Raw genomic sequence first — 18967 nt, forward strand, 5'->3', positions numbered from 1 at the left:
AGAGAAAAGCATTCTGATAGATTAAAAAAAAAAAAGCCAAGATGATAAATAGCTTCAGACATAGGGCTTCCAGTAGAGATTTCATGTTAATATCAAGCCCTGTAATAAATGCCTCGAATTAAAACCATGAATTATTAAAGATGGCACTTCATAAAATGTGTCTGGATACTTGGGGAACATTTTGAAGGAGTTCCTCTCTATTTATTCCAAACATGTCCAGACACATTGCTGTCTCCTCCAACTGTTTATAAGGACCATACACATATTTAAGAGCAACACTGAGGTTTCTACTTTTTCTGATTTTAGTGTTCATATATCAATGTATGCAAGTTAATACTGGCTAGTGATACATAGGAAGGATTATTTTATTTGGGGTTTAAACATTATTTTTGCTCATGTTAAAAATATGCCTCAAATCAAAATTTTTTGACCAAAACAACTTTGTAATCATATGTGTATTTTATGAAAATATTTTTAAATAATATTCTCTAAATTTATGACTGTACATAAGTATGTGTATATATATATATATACATATACATCAAATACACATGTATTCATAAATGAATATAAACAAAAGTATGTGTCTACATATACGGGGAAAATAAAAATGCTGCCCTCTAGAAGTTTTGAATTTTGCAAAGTTGTAGGAATTTGTAAAAGAAATGTACATATATGTCCAAAATGATTATACAGATTTTGTATAAATAAGAATGATACAACATAAGGTCATAGAGTTATTTTATTTACTGTGTCTTCTTCTCATACCTATAACCAACTTCATCAGTTGCATAACAATTAGTGTCAGTAAAGCCAAATGCTAATTTGTTCTTAAAACTCAAACACATATATAGCAGCAATGTGTTTTTCATGTAGACACATTCACAGTAATTTCTTTGGAATTTCACATAGCCTGCTATTTGCCATCTTCACAGAGATTGTAATTTTAGAGAATAATACACTGTTATGATGTTTCTTTAAATATCAAGATACCTTAGAAAACAACATAAGACTATGACAAGAACCACAGAAAAATAAATAGAATACCTCAAAAACTTGGACCCTAACAACTTTCTGCATGTTTTATAAACCTTTTAATATGTCTTACTCAAATGGTCCCTTTAAATAGAAGCTAAGTTGGGTTGTGGTTAGCATTTTTCTCTCAAGCTGATCTGTTCCTGGCAGCTCTCGGTGTTCCACAGACATGTATGCCTTTCCTATTGTGGCATTGGCAGCGTTTTGAGCATGCTGATTTCTGTCAGAGACCTCCAGGGAGCATCCTCCACTTGTCATGTGAAATGCACATTGAAACACTGAGTTTGGCAGCCTTCAACCATCCAAAAGAAATGTAAAATCTTGGAGATTTCCTAGGAGAAAAAGAAGGAACAACTCAGTATAGAAAAATTAAGTGGAAAATAGATTTCCCGACTCCTCATTCCCTTCTCAGTCAAAGTGATAAGTACAAGTTCTGAAATCCAGCTAGTGTGGCAATGGGGACTGCTGTGTCATTTGCCGAGTCTATTGATGACTTGGCCTCATTTAGCGATGCACACTGCAATGAGACCTTCCATGACATGGCTGCAGCACTCTAAAATGACGTTCATCAAACAAATACTCTGAAATTATTTCATCCCTGGACTACAGTCATCCTGTAAATTAGGAAATCTGTTGTTGAATAGATTTAAAAAGGTGGGTAATTTAATGCTTTAATCTTTGAAAATTGACTAAATTCTGTTTAGTACACTAAACATCTATTATGTACAAGGAAGACAAAACTTTAAACTTCACTGTTTTTAAGGTAAAATCATGAAAATTTTGATTACAGACAAGATAGAGTAAGCACACCTTATCCTGATTCTTTTACCACATACTGTTTTAAAATCTGGATGGGTGTATTAAACAGTTATTAGAAGACTCCAAAAATCAAACAGTAATTAGCAGATGGATGGGAGAGTGTCAGAATATGAAGAACCATAGGAACGGCAAGAGGCTTTTCCATTCTTATGAACCTGTGTGTTTTAGTCAGCATTTTCACATTTGTGACTAAAAGACCTGACAAGAATAATTTTAGCGGAGTAAAAGTTTATTTGGGGGCTCATGGTTCCAAGTGTCTCAGTCCACAGATGGTTGACTCCACATGATCTGGACTTGACGTGAGGTAGGACATCATGGCAGAAGAGTGTGATGAAGGAAAGCAGTTCAGTACATGGAACCAGGAGAAAGAGAGGGGGAGAGAGAGGGGCCGAGGGAGAGAGAGAGCACTCCCCCCTCACTATGGACAAAACATAAACCCCAAGGCCATGCTCCAATCTCCAACCTCTAGTGACACCCTGCCTGTCTTCAGTTACCACCCAGTCAATCTTTTTCAGAGGATTAATGCATGATTAGGTTGATACTCTCATGAACCAATAATTTTACCTCTAAACTTTCTTGCATTTGAGCTTTGGAGGGGGCACCTCATATCTAAACCATAACACTATGTGGTACTTGCCAACCTGGACTCAGAGAAGCTTGAAAGCTGTCAGTGGATGTCAATGTGGAAGGAGAGGTTCAGAAATGATCATTTACTGCCTTGAAGAGAAGGGAAAAGAATTTTCAATAGTAACATTGTCTATAGCCTGGGCCTGTAGCCACTTAAAATTCTAAAGATGGGAGAATGATTCAGATCAGAGAAGTTCTGGCTCTAAGCAGGTAGAGTGAATCTTTGTTGCCTTTTTATATTTTTGTCTACCTCCTATTTGGCACAAAATATGATTGCAGTGATATAAGAATTCAGCAGTTAGGGTTAAAAAGCCCAGCTCTCTGGCTAGGGAGTGAAAAGGCAAACTAACAAAAATTCACAAATAAAAGGAAATGAAACTATATGCTCCTGAACAACAAATGTGTCAAAGAAAAAATTGAAAGGAAAATTTAGAAAATGCTTTGAGACAATGGAAATAAAGACACAGCATACCAAAACTTATTAGGTAAAGTAGAATATTTCTAAGAAAGAAACTTATAGAAAAAAAAATACCTACATCAAAAAATATGAAAGACCCCAAATAAACAACCTAATGTTACAACTCAATGAACTAGAAAAAGAACAGCAAATTTCAAAGTTAATAGAAGGCATAAGGAAGTAAATAGAAGGAATAATAAAGATTGGAGTAGAAAACATATTCCAAAGAAGCTAGAAAAAAATGATTTAAAAAAGATAAATGAAACTATTAGCTGTTTTTAAAATATAAAATCAACAAATATTTAGCTAGGCTAAAAAAAAAGCAGAGAAAATTCAATGTCAGAAAGAGAAGACATTACAATGGGTACCACACAAATATGAAAAATCACAAGGGAGTATTATGAACAACTATATGCCAACAAATTTGATATTTTCAAAGAAATGTATAAATTCCTAGTCAACACAACTTATTAATACTAAATCATGAAAAAGAGAAAATCTTATAAGATTAATAATGAGTAAGGTGACTGACTGGACCACAATAATAAGTGTCTCTTCAAAGAAAGGCCCAATATAATGGATTCACTAGTGAATTCTACCAAATATATAAAGAATAAGAATCAAACTATTTTCAAAAAAAAAAAACAAAAAAACAAAAACAAAGAGGAGGGAATACTTCCAAACTTATTTTATGGGATTGCATTACCCCGATAACAAAATACAAGAAAACTGCACGCCAATATTCCTGATGCACTAAAATCTAAAAATTACCTTACAGGAGGTATAAAAGCCTACCAATGTGAATTTAAGAAATATGTGAGAAACTAAAACTTCTTTGTCCTTTCTCTGTAGCTGTTAAGTTCAGACAATAGTGGTCTAGATTCCTGTGGCAAGGGATACTAAGATATGCTCAACATGCAAAATGTTCAGGCCTGAGTGTTCAGTACATTACTTTGCTTTTCAGTCATAGTATAAAAATAAAGACTACTGACACCTGTGGCTTAGATGTGCCTGTCCCTAACTCACAGGTGGCACGGACCCAACCTGGAAAGGGGCATTGAGGTTTCCTAAGGTCTGATATAAACCACTTTCAGTAAACTGCTAGTCCATATTTAGGAGAAGTAGAAGCTTACATCTTTTACATCCTAAGAAAATATTGCGGATATTTTCACTGTGTATCCTATCCTCCTTATCTTGTCATTATTTCAGTATTCTCAGAAAAAAAAAAAAACTTAAATTACCATAGAGAAATCTATCCTGGTAAGGATAATTCTACTGGACATATGAAATAAAGGCAAAACAATGAAAAATAGAGATGGTTGAGAGAAAGAAAAACATATTGATAATCTTGAGAAAATGGCTGGTATTTTCCTTTTCCCATCCCAGATTTAAGCAGTAGAAATTTAGAAAAATGGAGGTAATATAACCTCAGAGTCAGAAATGTGATCAGATTTTCTTTTCACATATTTCTTCTTCCTTAACTGTACTGGTTTTGCCTTTTAATGATAAAGCTTCTTGTAGAAAATAAAGGATAGGAATATCCAAGGAGAGCTATCAATGGCAGATTTCATATAACAAGTTTGGGCTTTAAGTGTAACAATTAAAGAGGATATATAAGTTTCTTTTGACCTGATATGTCAAAAGAATATGTCCGTGTAAATAGGATACAGGGCTCTAACTGAGATATATTCAAGAATTGTTGTTTTTCGGAACTGCCTCACAGTGTGTTTTCTAGAGACGCACGATAGTTGGCATTAAAGAGTGGGGTCAGATACCAATTACCCAAACATTAATAGGTTCTGTTCTTTCATATACAGTTAGAAGAACAATTTATCCCATGAATATTGCTTCTTTCATTTTCTGGAGTCACTAATTTTTATCAGGAACAAGGATCAAGAGGTTCAATTTGATCTTATGTACAGACATCCTTGGTATCAAAGACCATGGCCTTCTTCTTGATACCTCAGGGAAAGGGCTTAGGTCATTTGAGAAATGCTTCTAATAAAGGATGCTTCAGTTGTAATTATGCAGGAACTTTATACATATTCACCAATAACAGTCTGTCCTTCATTTTTAAATAAACTAATTGTCACTTGGGTCTCATGGGTATCTCTGTACCAGGCTCTTTGAGCTGTTAGCACAAAGAATATGATAAAAACTCTATAACTAATATAGAAACAAACTTTCCACATAGAAATGATAGAGCAACTTCCATATTTTTAATTAAAATATCCCAATACAGTTTTACTTGCTCATCCATGGTTTTATTTTGAGTGGCAAGCTTGACAACAAATATCTTAATGCTAGAAAACGACTTGTACACAAACATTGTTTTGAGCATATCAAAATGAGTTTTGAAGCTATAGACTCTTCAGTAAAAAGTATTATCCTAGTTTATAAATTTAGTAAATTGAAGATAAGACTTGTTTTAGTGACAGATTAAGATGTGGATTTGGTTTAAATGTGTTGGGAGTGAAGGGTCTGTTTTCCAGTGCGGACTATGGTGTAGGTGTAGCAACTACTTAGATCTCAGATGTCCATGTTTACATCTCAGAGAATGAGTTTCACTTGTCTCTTTCCAAGAATATATTCATCTTAATTTTCTTATTGGAACAATCACTATTTTTACAAAAGCCATCAAGGTTTAATAATCCAATACGCAGCAACAGCATTACAGCCAATCTACAGCCTAGGATGAAACTATGGTATAATAATAATTTTTCAAGATAGCTAATAAGACTGTAGACAAGTCAAGTGGGCTCTTAGAAAAGCAAATTTAGTAGTCAAAATTCTACATGCATCTGGACAACATGTTTTGTTCTTTGAAAATCTGATTGAATAGTTCTTAAGAATTGAAGTCCATTGCTTCCTACAGCATTACAGATTTGAGGGCAGTCAGATTTGCTTTGTATTTCATTTATAAAGTTCAAATTGCTTTTTCAGCTCTCCACAAAAAAATGATACTTTATACTGCTTGAAAGCTTATGAAATTATATCCACTTAAATCTTTACTGCAATTAGGGCGATCAGTCAGACTGTGCCATGGTACAATGCAGTGGGCAGCAAGAAAGAAGCAGAGATAGAATGAAGGAATAGGACTGGCCTGTAAGTAGGTAATCCATCATTTCAGGAATTTGAATTGAAAATCTTTCAGGAATCCATTAAAAGATATAACAAAAATGCATATAGGGTATATAAAATATAAGTCATCACGTATTGAAGTCATATGAATAAATTTTTGTCCAGCTTGATATTCAGTAATTTACCCAAACTAAATACAATAGCTAACCCTCTCACTGATAAAGGTGTCTATATCCTGTTTACTGAAAGGGCTGTTGGGAACCACAAGCAGACCCACATATGCAGCCAAGTGTATTTCGTAATTCTTTGCCTGAAAAACACCCTTTGGCATTATTGTCATATATCAGATGAATACCTAGTAAAGACCTGAAAAGTTTGCATTCCTGATTCACCTATGAAAGCTGCTAGGCCTTTACTTTTTTATGTGTGCACACTGTGTGTTGTGGTGTTGTCCATAAGTGAGTGTGTTCATATGTCATGTATATGATATAAAAATTGGCAGATATATAAGGAGTGCTCATAAATTTGAAAATAATGAATCCAAATGCCTTTACTTCCCGTGATTTAAAATGATTCAATTTAAATTGGGTAACAGATGAAAGTAAAGATGTCTTTAAAATTAAACTTTACTCACAAGTCTCTCTACTTGGTCAAAGAATTAATAAAATGTTGATGCTATAAAAAAAAGTTTGCATTCCTTCAGTGTATCACAGATCAATGATAAAATCAAAACCAAAATTCAAATAATGCAATTAGCTTATGAGCTTCAGTCTTTATCACTTGATTGGAGATTGAAAATCATAAAATCTGGTCAATTTCAGCCATGTAGTTGGATTTTATTAAATATTATAAACTGTGTATGTATATACATACAAATAGTGACATACAGAAATTTAAAGACTAAATTTAATATATCTGCACTCATTTTTGTTTATGCACTTAAGGAATTTGTATTCAACATTGAAAATAATTTAAAGGAATGTCATGCACATTTATTTAAAATGATAATTTGAATTATGATTGTTACATTTAAATTTGATAGTTTCATGCAGCAAGAATTGCTAGTGGGCTCAATATTCAGTGTTCATTTTAAAGGTTTTTGCTGTTTGTAATTAAAAATCAAAATCTTAAAAACCTTCCTTTTCTACTTTTTATTGGTATTTTTCATTTCTTAATAATCAAATAATTTAAATCTGATAAAGCTATATTTCTGAAACTACTTATTTTCATAGTGATTCTTTTTGTGTTTGGGTAATTTAAAAAAAGAATTGTGTTGATTCTATTGTTCACAAATAGAAGAAGTGGTGAACTACTGCACTCCTGCCTGCCTTTATTTAGTCCTATCTTTATCTCATCTTCAGGACAGAAATAAAATTCCATAAAAGGATGTTGTAATATGTTTATACTCAATGCTCTTTATCTTTCACATGTTTTTAAGAAACCCAATTGAAATGTCTTTTCTTTGTTATGGTTTTGGTTTGCTTAGATATTAAGTTTAACTAAAAATCATTGAACACATTTTTTATTAAAAAAACCTTGTTATTTTTTAAATTACCCATCATACTGTGGAAGACACAGAGATAAATAAAGCATGACCCTTGATCCCGGGGCACAGGCAATGTGGAGGGAATAAATAGGTTTCTAGTAATTCTAATAAATATCCAATTTCACCATAATAAATAGAATGTAAAATCTGTAAAAAAAATTATATGGTTTTACAGGGAAGAGATAGAATATTACTCAAAGAGCTTAAAAGCAGAAATAATTTACCATTTCTATTAAAATCCAGAAATGAAATGGTCATGATGATAACAATAATTACAATGTTATACTTTAAAATTTATAAGACACTCAGAATCACTATTTCATTTGCTTCCTTAGTCTTGTAGTACAGTCAAAATAGATACATTTATTACCAGTTTAGAGATAGAAATTTGGTGACTGATGTTAATGAATGTTTTAAAATTAGTAACAGGTCTGTATTCTAACTCTTAACTCCTAAATAGGCATAATTTTTATATCTAAGTATTAACGGTCCTTAAAAAATAAAATAAACCTTTATATCTCCCAAAGATGTTCACAAGGAAGTTAATTTTATGATCATATTTATGTATCTCTCTCAAATATTTTGAAAAATACATTTCCTATTAAAAGAACAAGTAATCCTGAATAATTTATGACCATAAGAAGTCAAGATCTTGGTTTTGTATCTTTCTGGGCAGATAGTTTACTTAGCACAGCCTAAGATCATTTGTATGGAGTTTTAGCAGACTGTCAAAAACAAAGGTAAGTCCTAATAAGATATTAACCAACACCACATTGTTTATAATATATAGGGTAATGATTCTAAATGTTAATTTTAACCACTCTCATCAACACAAAATTTATTAAACAAATTAAACATCAACTATATTAGAAAGATATAAAGGACACTTGAAATTACCACGTTCAATCTTCTTATTTTACAAACTCTAAAAAATTTAACCATTGCTTATGAAGTCACATACTTGATTAATTATTTTCTGAATATATTGCCAGTGTTCTCTTTATAAACAAATTTAGGGTGCTATGATATTTTCCTACGTATTTCTTTCATTTTATGTAGTCCCTAATTAATTTCCAACATAGCCTTGCAAGTGCTAATACAACATGCCAGATTTGTGCTAGCCTCATATTTTAAAACAAATATTTATTGACCCTATAATTTATTCCATGTATTCTTTAAGTGCTTAAAACAAATTGGATGAAAATACCAGCTCTTTAAGAATGTGTTTTTCTGTTTTGTTGTTCCTCACTAAAAACTATTGCAGTAGTATGGGTTTTGATTATTCCATCTGAGAGTAAGCATTTTATGAAATATATTGTTGAATAATGGGAACATCAACATTGACACTCATTACAACGCCAACAAGTGTATCATGTAGCTTTCTTTGACCCCATTTGGGACAATGTGCAATGCGAGGCCCATGCATGTAAATAATTAATAAAGACCTTAGAGACAGTCAGTGGTTATCTAGACTGAAGCCAAGGTCTGTATGAGTAGAACTTTGTAAAAATAAAATAGCAGGATGAAAATGGTCCTTCCCATGAAGGAGACCAGTATTTTAGTACTGCCCATGTTTAGAATTCTCTGAAACTTTTCCATAGACTACATCCAGTTTTTTATCTGCACCTTGACATACTACTTCCATTGTATTTATTTTGAGAGGACTCTAAATTAAAGAGTGTGTATTACCTTCTGTTTCTCTGTTTTTACTCAGCATGCTACTCTTGTTATCTATGAGATTCATTCATGTCATTAGCAAGTATTAGCAATTTGTTCCATTTTATTATTGAGTAGTAACCATTGTGTGTGTGTGTATGTGTATACACAATATTTAGTTTATTCTCTGGTGACTGACCGACCATTTGGATTATTCCCAGAGTTGGTATGTATCAATAACTGCAAGAAATTTTATTATATGAGTCTTTGGTGGGCAAGTTTTTATTTGTTCAATTAAAACCTAACAGAGGTATTACTAAATTATAAGGCAGGCATATACTTAAATTTGTATGAAAAGATTGGTAAAATGAATGCTTAAACACATTTTCCATTTCCATCTGCACTATACAATATTTCAGTTCCTTCATGTACTTACTAGCACTCGGTATTATCAGTGTTTTATCATTTTAGTTATTTTCTTGTTTGTACAATATATTTCATTTTAATTTTCCCCAATAACTAATGATATCACCAGGAGCTTAATAGTCACTTATCTATCTTCCTTGGGGAATATCTAATCAAAATATTTTCATGATTTTTACAATGTGTGGGAATAATTAATTTAATTTTACTATTATTCCACAAGTGATTCTATGTATTCTGGATGTAAGCCATTCACCAGATATTTGGCATTTTTTTTCTGTTACTCTGTGTCTTTTTTATTTTCTGAATGCAGTATTTTGATAGCATGTTTCTTAAAATTTTGTGCTCTAAATAGGAAATTTTTGACTAATCCAAAATCACCAAGAATTTATCCATTATGTTTCAAAATATTTTGTATTATTTACTATTTCTTTTTGTCCTATAATTTATTTCTATTTAATTTTGCACAGATTTTATCATCAGGATTGAAGAATATTTTGCATATCCAATTGTTTCAGAAATGTTTCTTAAAATATCATATTTTTCTTTAATGTGCTAGTTAGTCTTTCATTAATGTAACAAATACCTTACATAACAATTTACAAAGGAAAAAAGATTTATTTTGACTTACAGGTTTAGAGTTTTCAGTCCATGGTCATTTGGCCCTATTCCTTTGGGCCTATGATAGCACATTATGGTGGGAAAAATTTGTAGAGCAAAAGCACTGATTTCATGGCCAAAAAATGAAAAATGGTAAGAGTGAGGTCACACAATCTCCTTCAAGAGCATGACGGAAGAGTTGCCACTATGGAGTCACCCAAAGTCCTCCTGTGTTATGATTTAGACATGAGTGTCCCCAAAAATCTCATGTGTTAGCCAATGCAAGAATTTTCAAAGTTGAAATGAATGGGTTATGAAAGCCTTAACACAATCAGTGGATTATCCACTGGAATGGATTAACTGGGTGGTAACTATTGGCAGGTAGGATGTAGCAGGAGGAGGTAGCTCACAGTGAGAGTGCCTTTGGAGTTTATATTTTCCCCTTTGTTAGAGAGCTCTTTTTATCTTCTGATTGATTGCCATGTCCTATGCTACTTTCTTTCTCCACATCCTTCTAACATGAACTTCTGCATCATCTTGGGGCCAGAGCAATGGAGACAGCCATCTATGAACTGAAATCTTAGAAACTGTGAGTGCCAAATAAAAATTTCCTTCTCTAAAGTTCTTCTTGTAAGGTCTTTTGGTCACAGCAAAGTCCTACCTCCTGAAGGTCCCACCATCTCCTAGTAGAACCCAGCTAGAAACCAAGTGTCCAATGCATGGGCCTTTGGAGTACATTCAAGATCCAACTGTGACATCTATTAAATTATTTTTACATTTTTTATGTTGAAAATCACTTATCAATATTTGCATAGACATATTTCTCAAATATTTCATTGCATGGATCTATGTTTTCTCTCCTTACATTAGTGGCATAATTATCTTGATTATTATAATTTTATTGAACATTATTATAATTTTATTGAGTTTTATTGAACTTACACAACCTAATATTAGGTTGTGTAAGTCCTCCAAAACTTTTCTTCTTGACATACTGTTTCCATTGCATTTATTTTGAGAGGACTCTAAATTAAAGAGTGTGTACTATGAAAGATGTTATTATTTCTAGGTTGTTTTCATATGTATGATGAAAAAACTAAGATTTATAGATATTAAATAAGTCCCATAAATTCAGAGTAGCTGATACAGGAATTAATCTCTGTCATAATTATTGAGACTATTAGTAACTAACAACTATCCAAACCAGTTGAATGGTTATTTAACTATTTAGCCACTGAAAACATAAACCTACATTCACTTTTAATATATTTATTTTATTTTCAGCCATAAATAAACTATATTATTTGTAAATTTATTGTAACACAATTTCATGACTAACAATATTTTGTTTATTTTCTTTGTGAAAAATGTTGCTTATATTTGAAAAAAAAAGTTTTTTTTTGTTGTTGTTGGTCGTTCAAAACATTACATAGTTCTTAATACATCATATTTCACAGTTTGATTCAAGGGGGTTATGAACTCCCAACTTTACCCCGTATGCAGATTGCTGTATCACATCAGTTACCCTTCCATTGATTGACATATTGCTTTTCTAGTGTCTGATGTATTCTGCTGTCAGTCCTATTCTCTACTATCCCCCCTCCCCTCCCCTCCCCTCCCCTTTTCTCTCTCTACCCCTTCTACTGTAAATCATTTCTTCCATTTGTATTATCTTGTCTTACCCCTCCAATCAGAAAAAAAAAGTTTATATAAATCAGACCTCCGCCATTTTTTGAAAATGTGAAATACAACACTGCTGTATCTTATGATAGAAATGATAGTTTAAAAATTACCAAGACAAACATGATAAATTTCATTATGATTTCTAGAAATGATTAGTAAAAGAAATGTATTTTAAAACTATGTTAGCTCACTTAAATCAATTTTTCTCAGTGTATATCTAAAAACATCCGATTACTTCTGTTCTAGAAAGGACCTAGAGAAACTTGCCCAGCAATCATAAAGGCTGCAGTTGTCTTGACACTGTCTTACTTTGCATTGGGTTCTGCCAAGGTCTCGGCTTGGCACCAGAATCACGAGCCACCACACAGCTTTGTAGGTTCAAACAGCAATTCTTTATTCCAGCTCTCACACCGCCTCCACACAGGTCCAGGGACAATTGCGTTCTGCCGTCTCCCGCACAATTCACCTACTCCACGAGGCTATCTCCAAATCCCATTTTAATCTCATGAGAACTCAAAGGGAACAAGCAGCAGGAACACCCTAATCCCAGCAATAATCTTCAACCTCTAACTTCCCTAGAACCCATTATCTTAAACTGGCAACGCCTTAAACTCAAGGTGCTGGTTACTTCCTCAAACCTGATCAGCTCTAAACCCAGATCTGCCTTGGTCCTTGAGCAAGGTCACCTTATTAAAGCATGCATGCAATGTCCCATCAAATATCCTCTAAGCAGCATGGGGTACGCTTGGCAAGGAAATTTCGATGCATCATTCCTACTTGGTAATGGCCCTCAGCAGGGTTCAAGTGTCAGGAGTAGAAGGTATGAAGCTTAAACTTCTCATAGAACTGGCAGTTGATGGAAAGTCAAATATGGAAAACACACACTCCATATTAGAAACAATAACCGTTTGAATACAAATGAGAGTGATTCACATTATACTGACAATTAGAAAAGAAAAGCAATATTTCTAATGAAAGTCTGAATGAAATTTTTTTTAAAAAAAGATGATACGCAAAAGAAAAGCATCACCTCTCACAAATCCTTTTTGTGGCTTTTATCTTTTAGTCAGATTCATTTATAAGAAATTTGCAAAACTAATTTAGTTACCTTTGTAGATACCAAAAGGAATTTTAAAAAAATTTTTAGAACTAGTCACAATTAATGCATTTTTAAAAGTTCTTATTCTGCACAATGAAGAGCTGGAGTTGATGCCATGAAAGGCCCTCATTTGTTTTGTTTTGTTTTAACATATCATGCTTTGGAGATGCAGAGTCTAGCCAAAGTTACTATGTATAGTTACTAAGGTCTACACAGAAAATTAAAGTGAACATTTCACACAATTGCTTTCATAACTTACATTTAACATCATATTTAGGCCCCAATTTGCTGCCTATTTATGAGTGAACAGTATCTAATAAACTAGTTTGTTCCATATTATTCTCTTAGGAAATAACTGGTGTTCCTACTACCAGATCTGGGGTAATCTGAAGGTATGAGCATTTTGGGGATAATTAAAATTTTTAAAATTCTACTTCATCAAAATGCATTATTAACTGAATGTCTGAAAAATAAATCCACAGTATGTAATTGCTCCTTTCAAGTAATCAAGGAAACTTCTCTCACTAAAACAAAAAATTTAGAAACTATTTCTTACTTTGAGGTCCACCCAACATTTTTATGGGTCAGGTCAACAATGACAAAAAAACAATTGATCCAGTTTGTTTGACTTATATAGGCAAAGAATAGCCTCTGACATAATGAAACCTGTTTTTACATTAATTCATAATATAAATATGAACTATATTCAAATACAGCCTCCTTCAAGCCAATATTACTCATCTACCTGGAAAGTAAATCAGAATTGAAGGCATTGTTTTTATCTTGCAATTCAATTTCTACAGGTGTGCAAGGCCAGACAGGCATTACTAAAACCCTGAGTATAGCCAGTGGTATCTATAGATTAATTTTATACTAACAATTAGTTCCAAGAAACCCTTGGATTGATGTTATATGATTTGTTTGAAGCTCTTTGACTTTACAAATATTTTCTAAATGGATGTAAATTAAACCATACAGTGGAGAAAAAGGCTAATATTGCCCAAATTTTTCAATACTTTTCTTTTGAAGGAAAAAGAATTGCAAAAATATTTTTTTGCTTAATTTACTCAAAATTATTAGTAATTTCTTGAAAACTAAAATACACTTAATGACACTTTTAAAATTTTAAAATGAAATCAATTGAACTATAATTTACAAATAAAATGCATGTTCTTAATTATGTAGTTTCATGAGTTTTAACACATTTAATCATCTATGTAGCTATCATTTCAAAGTATTACTCATTTTTATTATCTGAATGTATTTTTAATATCCATTAGTAATCAATTCCAAACTTCTTCCACTCCTAGCAATGTACACTGGATTTGCCTTTAATAGGATGATTTTTGGCTTCTTTCATTCAGCATATTGCTGAGATTTCATGTATATTATTGCATAAATATCACTAGTTTTCATTTATTTATTATTAAAATTTTTTCAATGTAAACTTTTTTTGTCTTTTCATAGTAAATTACCATGCTCAGAAAAACTTACAGATCTTCATTTTTAGTAATGTATCATTACAGTGAACGTAACTGAGTTTGAATATTGGTTCTTCCAATTACGAATGAAATATCTATTTGCAAGCCAGTCAACTCCAGTCTCTACTTTCTACAAAATGGGGAAACTACTTCTTTTCTTTTAACATTACAATAAATATTAAATGAGAAAATGTATAAGGTATCTAGCACACAGTACATAGTAGGCCTTCAATAAGTATAAACTTTTCCATGTTTTCCTAGTAATCATTTCTGTGGAGTCCAGGAACTCCTCTCTACAACCCTGTAATTATTTTGCCTCACTATAACCATAAAGTGTAGAATTCCTCACATAGAACTTATAAACTATACTTTTTTCTTAGTTCTAGGAATTGAGCTCAAGGCCTTGCATGTGGTAGGCAAACACTCTCTTTACCAGTAAGCTACACTGGCAGCACTGTAAACTTTCGAACAACACATGACTATAATAAATACAAACCTGTAATCTATATTCTTTCAGAGTTGCATCAAACTTACAACTACTGCTCTTTGCAGCCTTGCTTATAATAGTAGTCATACTCATTCATTTATCATTCATTCCTATACAGTATTTATCCCAAGCCTATCATGTGCAGATGCTCTTGAATCCTCATTTTATTCAAATCTCTGATGGATTTAACATCATTAGAAGTGCTTTTATTATTGATTCTTTTGAGTTATATATAACATTAGGATACATTTTGACATAATCACAAAAACATGGACTATAATTTGCTCTAATTCAATCCTCAGCAACTTCCCCTCTTCTCCCTCCTCCTCTCCCCCGTTTACTCTACTGGTCTTTCCGCAATTTTTTAATTTTATTTTTAAAATTTAGTATCTTGTGGATATACTTGATGTTGGGATTCACTGTGGTATATTCAAGTATGCTTTTCATGATGACCTGTCTGATGTGGTATTTCCTGCCATTCTTTCCCATTTGCATATTTTATTTTCTTTGTTACCTTATCTTTGTACAAACACAAACACACGTGGCACACATGGCTAGTTTCTCCCAACAGTGAATATGTTTCATGAGGACAGGGTTTTTTTTTTTTTTTTTTTTTTTTTGGTACATCACTACATTCTAAGTACCTACAAAAAAAAATGTCAAGTGCAAAATTAAACTCAGGGAGGGAGCACTTATAGATAGAGCCAATGGGACTACAGCTCTGATGAAAACAACTCTCATAACTCAGTTCTCTGGAATGAGCTGTCCTTCCCATTGATCTCAAAACAGACTATAGTATCTCTCTTTCTGCTACACTGCTCTCTTTGAATGATTCACAAAATTTGAATAACTTATGTTTTTCCTTTCTTCCTCTGCTCCCTACAGCTCTTCAAACTAAGGTTAAGTTGCTCCCTGATTCTCTCTCTCTGTTTGTACAGAGTAGATCCAAGTCATCTGTATCCAGATGACTCACAACTGATAAAGCCACCAATTCTAGTCTTGATTTATATTTTGATGCCATTCCTGTGGTATAAATTTATTCTTACAAAGAATTATGCTCCAACAAGCTTTTTCCAGGAAAAAGACAAAAGTAAATGTAGCAAAAGTTTCTATTTTCAGTAACTCCAGAGCTTGAATTGGTGATTCTGAACAGTAAAAGATCTTGGACAAATCATTTATAACTTCTTCCTTTTACTTCTCTTCAAAATAGCATTAATCCACTAAAATCAAAACAAATATATTTGTAAAAAATCCATTTCAGATTTCCAATGGAAGATTTTGTAAATCATGTTTAATTTTTAAATAGAATTTAAATATCATGTTTGTTTTTAAAAGGAAATTTTAAGACAAATTCAGGTTTGGAAATGTAGAAGGAAAGAGAAATTACTGTCAGTGTATTTTAAAGTATCATGACCGATGATTTTTTACAGATCTCATTTCACAAAATTTCAATAGATATGTATCAAAGTAATTAGTTTAATTTTTTAATTATTATTTGGCACAGTGGTTGTGGAATTTACACTGATATTTTCCTTACTGAAGCTGGAACCATATTCAATTAAGATAAGTTGCATTTTGCTCCAAAAAGTGCTTTGTATTTACTGTACCAAAATTTTAACAGGCTTATAAAGCAATTTTTTTTCTCTTTCATACAGGAAAATGGCACTCATGTTTTCTGAATTCCATGTTTATATGATGTTCCTTTTCATTTCTCTTACACTTGAAATTTACTGACTTCTGGGCCCAGGAGATAAAGTATATTTATCTTCACATTTTCAGGATTTGAAAAGGAATAGGAAGAAAACAGCTAAGATGTTTTCTTCTTATTAAATTTGTAAAACACTTTTGCTCTAGATTTTAGCCTTTACAGCAGGCTTAGGTGAAAGACAAAGAATAATTCCACTTTTCCTTTATGAATTATTTGTAATTTTGAGAAAATCCAAATGCATGAAGTTTGTCTTCATGACAAGTACTATTGACGACCAACATGAATTCAAATTTGTCTTCTCTAAGCCTAGAGCTGTTCGTCCTTTTGTTTTCAAATCTGAGAGGAGGTTCTTTGTTCTCTGACAGTCTCTGGCCCAGATTTCAAAGGTAGGGCATCATCTTTTCTCTGTCATCAATGTTAGTGGAGGTGCAGGAGCGGTGTCTCAGATGTAAAGGTAAAAGGCATTCCGGGAGACCTCACAGAGCCCTGATTGTGCAGTTGGCATATGAAGGCTTCATTAATTTTTTTTTCCCAGACAAATAAAATCAAAGAAAAAACTTCACGTTAAGGGAACATTTTGTGTTAACACAGAGGTATGAACTTATTCTGGGAAAGATAAGGATTTCTATAAGCTCTCAGATAGGATTTATGAAGGAGATTTAAAGATGCAGCTGGAAAAGTAGATCAAGGTCACACTGGGAAAGTCCAATAAAAAATACACAACAAGCTATAGAACTTAAACTTTTTCTTCCATGTAACTATCCTTAAGTAGCATTAAAATCTAATTTGTATTTTAGAAAAGTCAACCAACAGGGATCTGAAGAACAAAATTAACCACTACATAAATGATCTATTATGCCAAACTTTCTGCCACCATAGGACAAAACTTTTCCCTTCTTTCAGTTTTCAATAACTTTTACCTCACTTTCCAGAAAGCTCTCATTAAAAAAGTCACAAAGATCACCCACAGATGTATTAAGATCTTAAAGCTCCTGCAAGGCATTTTATGCTTTCATTAACACTCTTTTAAGAGCCCACTGCCTGATTCTAAAGTCACTCTAATATTTTAGGTATCTACTATAACAGCACCCCACTTCCAGGTATCAAAATCTGCATGATATGCTTTATATTACTGTGCAGTTTGTTACGTCAAAACTTTGAATCATAAAACAACAACAAAGGACTTTATCTCACAAAGTTTCTGTGATTTGGGAATCGAGAGTGTTTCAGCTGGGTGTTTTTGGATAAAGCTTTCTCATAAGTTTAGTCAAGTTGTTGGTTAGGGCTTCACTTTTGTAACAGGAATGGAAATTCTGCTTTTAAGTTTAGTAATATTTTTTAACTGGTACATATTAATTTTACAGATTAGTGAGTTTCACTGTGGCATATTCTAATGTGTGTAGCATAATATGATTTATTTCACTTTTCAATACCTCCATTACCTCTCCCCCACCTCATTCCCCTGGTTCCCTTCCTCTGCACTAAAGATCCCCTTATACATTAATGAAATCCTCTTTTCCTTCCCTCTAGCTTTCACAAATGAGAGAAAACAAACAGTACTAATGTTTGTTTATTCTTTCTGACTATAGTAATTTTAGACTTTCTGAGACTGACTAATTTAACTTAATATGATGGAATCTGCTTCCATCTATTTTCCTGTGAGTAACATAATTTCATTCTTCTTTTATTTGAATAATACACTATTATGTGTATATACCACAGTTTTTTATACATTCATCTGTTGATAGACATATAAACCAATTCTATAACTTAACTATTGTTAATTGTATATTGATAAACATTGGTGTGCTTGTATCTCTAAAGTGTTCTGATTTTATTCATTGAGATAAATATCAAGAAGGGGTATATCTGGATCATCTGGTACTTCTATTTTTAGTTTTTGAGGAACATCCATACTGTTTTTCATAGTTGCTGTAATAATTTACATTCTTATCAACAATGCATAAGAGTTCCCTTATATCTGCATCTTTGACAGCATTTATTGTTTCTTGTATTTCTGAGGATGACTATTCTGTCTAGGGTGAGATATAATCTCAATGCAGTTTGATTTACATTTCTCTGATGGCTAAAGATGATCAACATCTTATTATATAATTGTTGGTCATTTGCACTTCTCCTTTTAAGAAGTGTCTGTTCAGTTTATTTTCATGTTTATTGAATAAATTGTTTCTGTTGTTGTTGTTGAGATTTTTGAGTCATTTGTATATTTAGGATATTAATCCTTTGTCAGAAAAGTAGCTTGCA

The 18967-nt window shown here is 32.4% G+C and overlaps 1 long non-coding RNA gene across 1 annotated transcript in view; it reads right to left on the reverse strand.

Annotated features, from left to right (window-relative positions):
- Positions 1-757: 757 nt before the first annotated feature.
- The window catches only part of LOC120892956 (uncharacterized), a 237651-nt gene continuing 219441 nt past the window's right edge, over positions 758-18967 (reverse strand). The window contains exon 4 of the long non-coding RNA XR_005737808.2: positions 758-1367. This is a non-coding gene — a long non-coding RNA (uncharacterized LOC120892956). The remainder of the gene's footprint in view (positions 1368-18967) is intronic.

The sequence above is a fragment of the Ictidomys tridecemlineatus genome, chromosome 7 (assembly GCF_052094955.1).
Source record: "Ictidomys tridecemlineatus isolate mIctTri1 chromosome 7, mIctTri1.hap1, whole genome shotgun sequence".
Classification (NCBI taxonomy): domain Eukaryota; kingdom Metazoa; phylum Chordata; class Mammalia; order Rodentia; family Sciuridae; genus Ictidomys; species Ictidomys tridecemlineatus.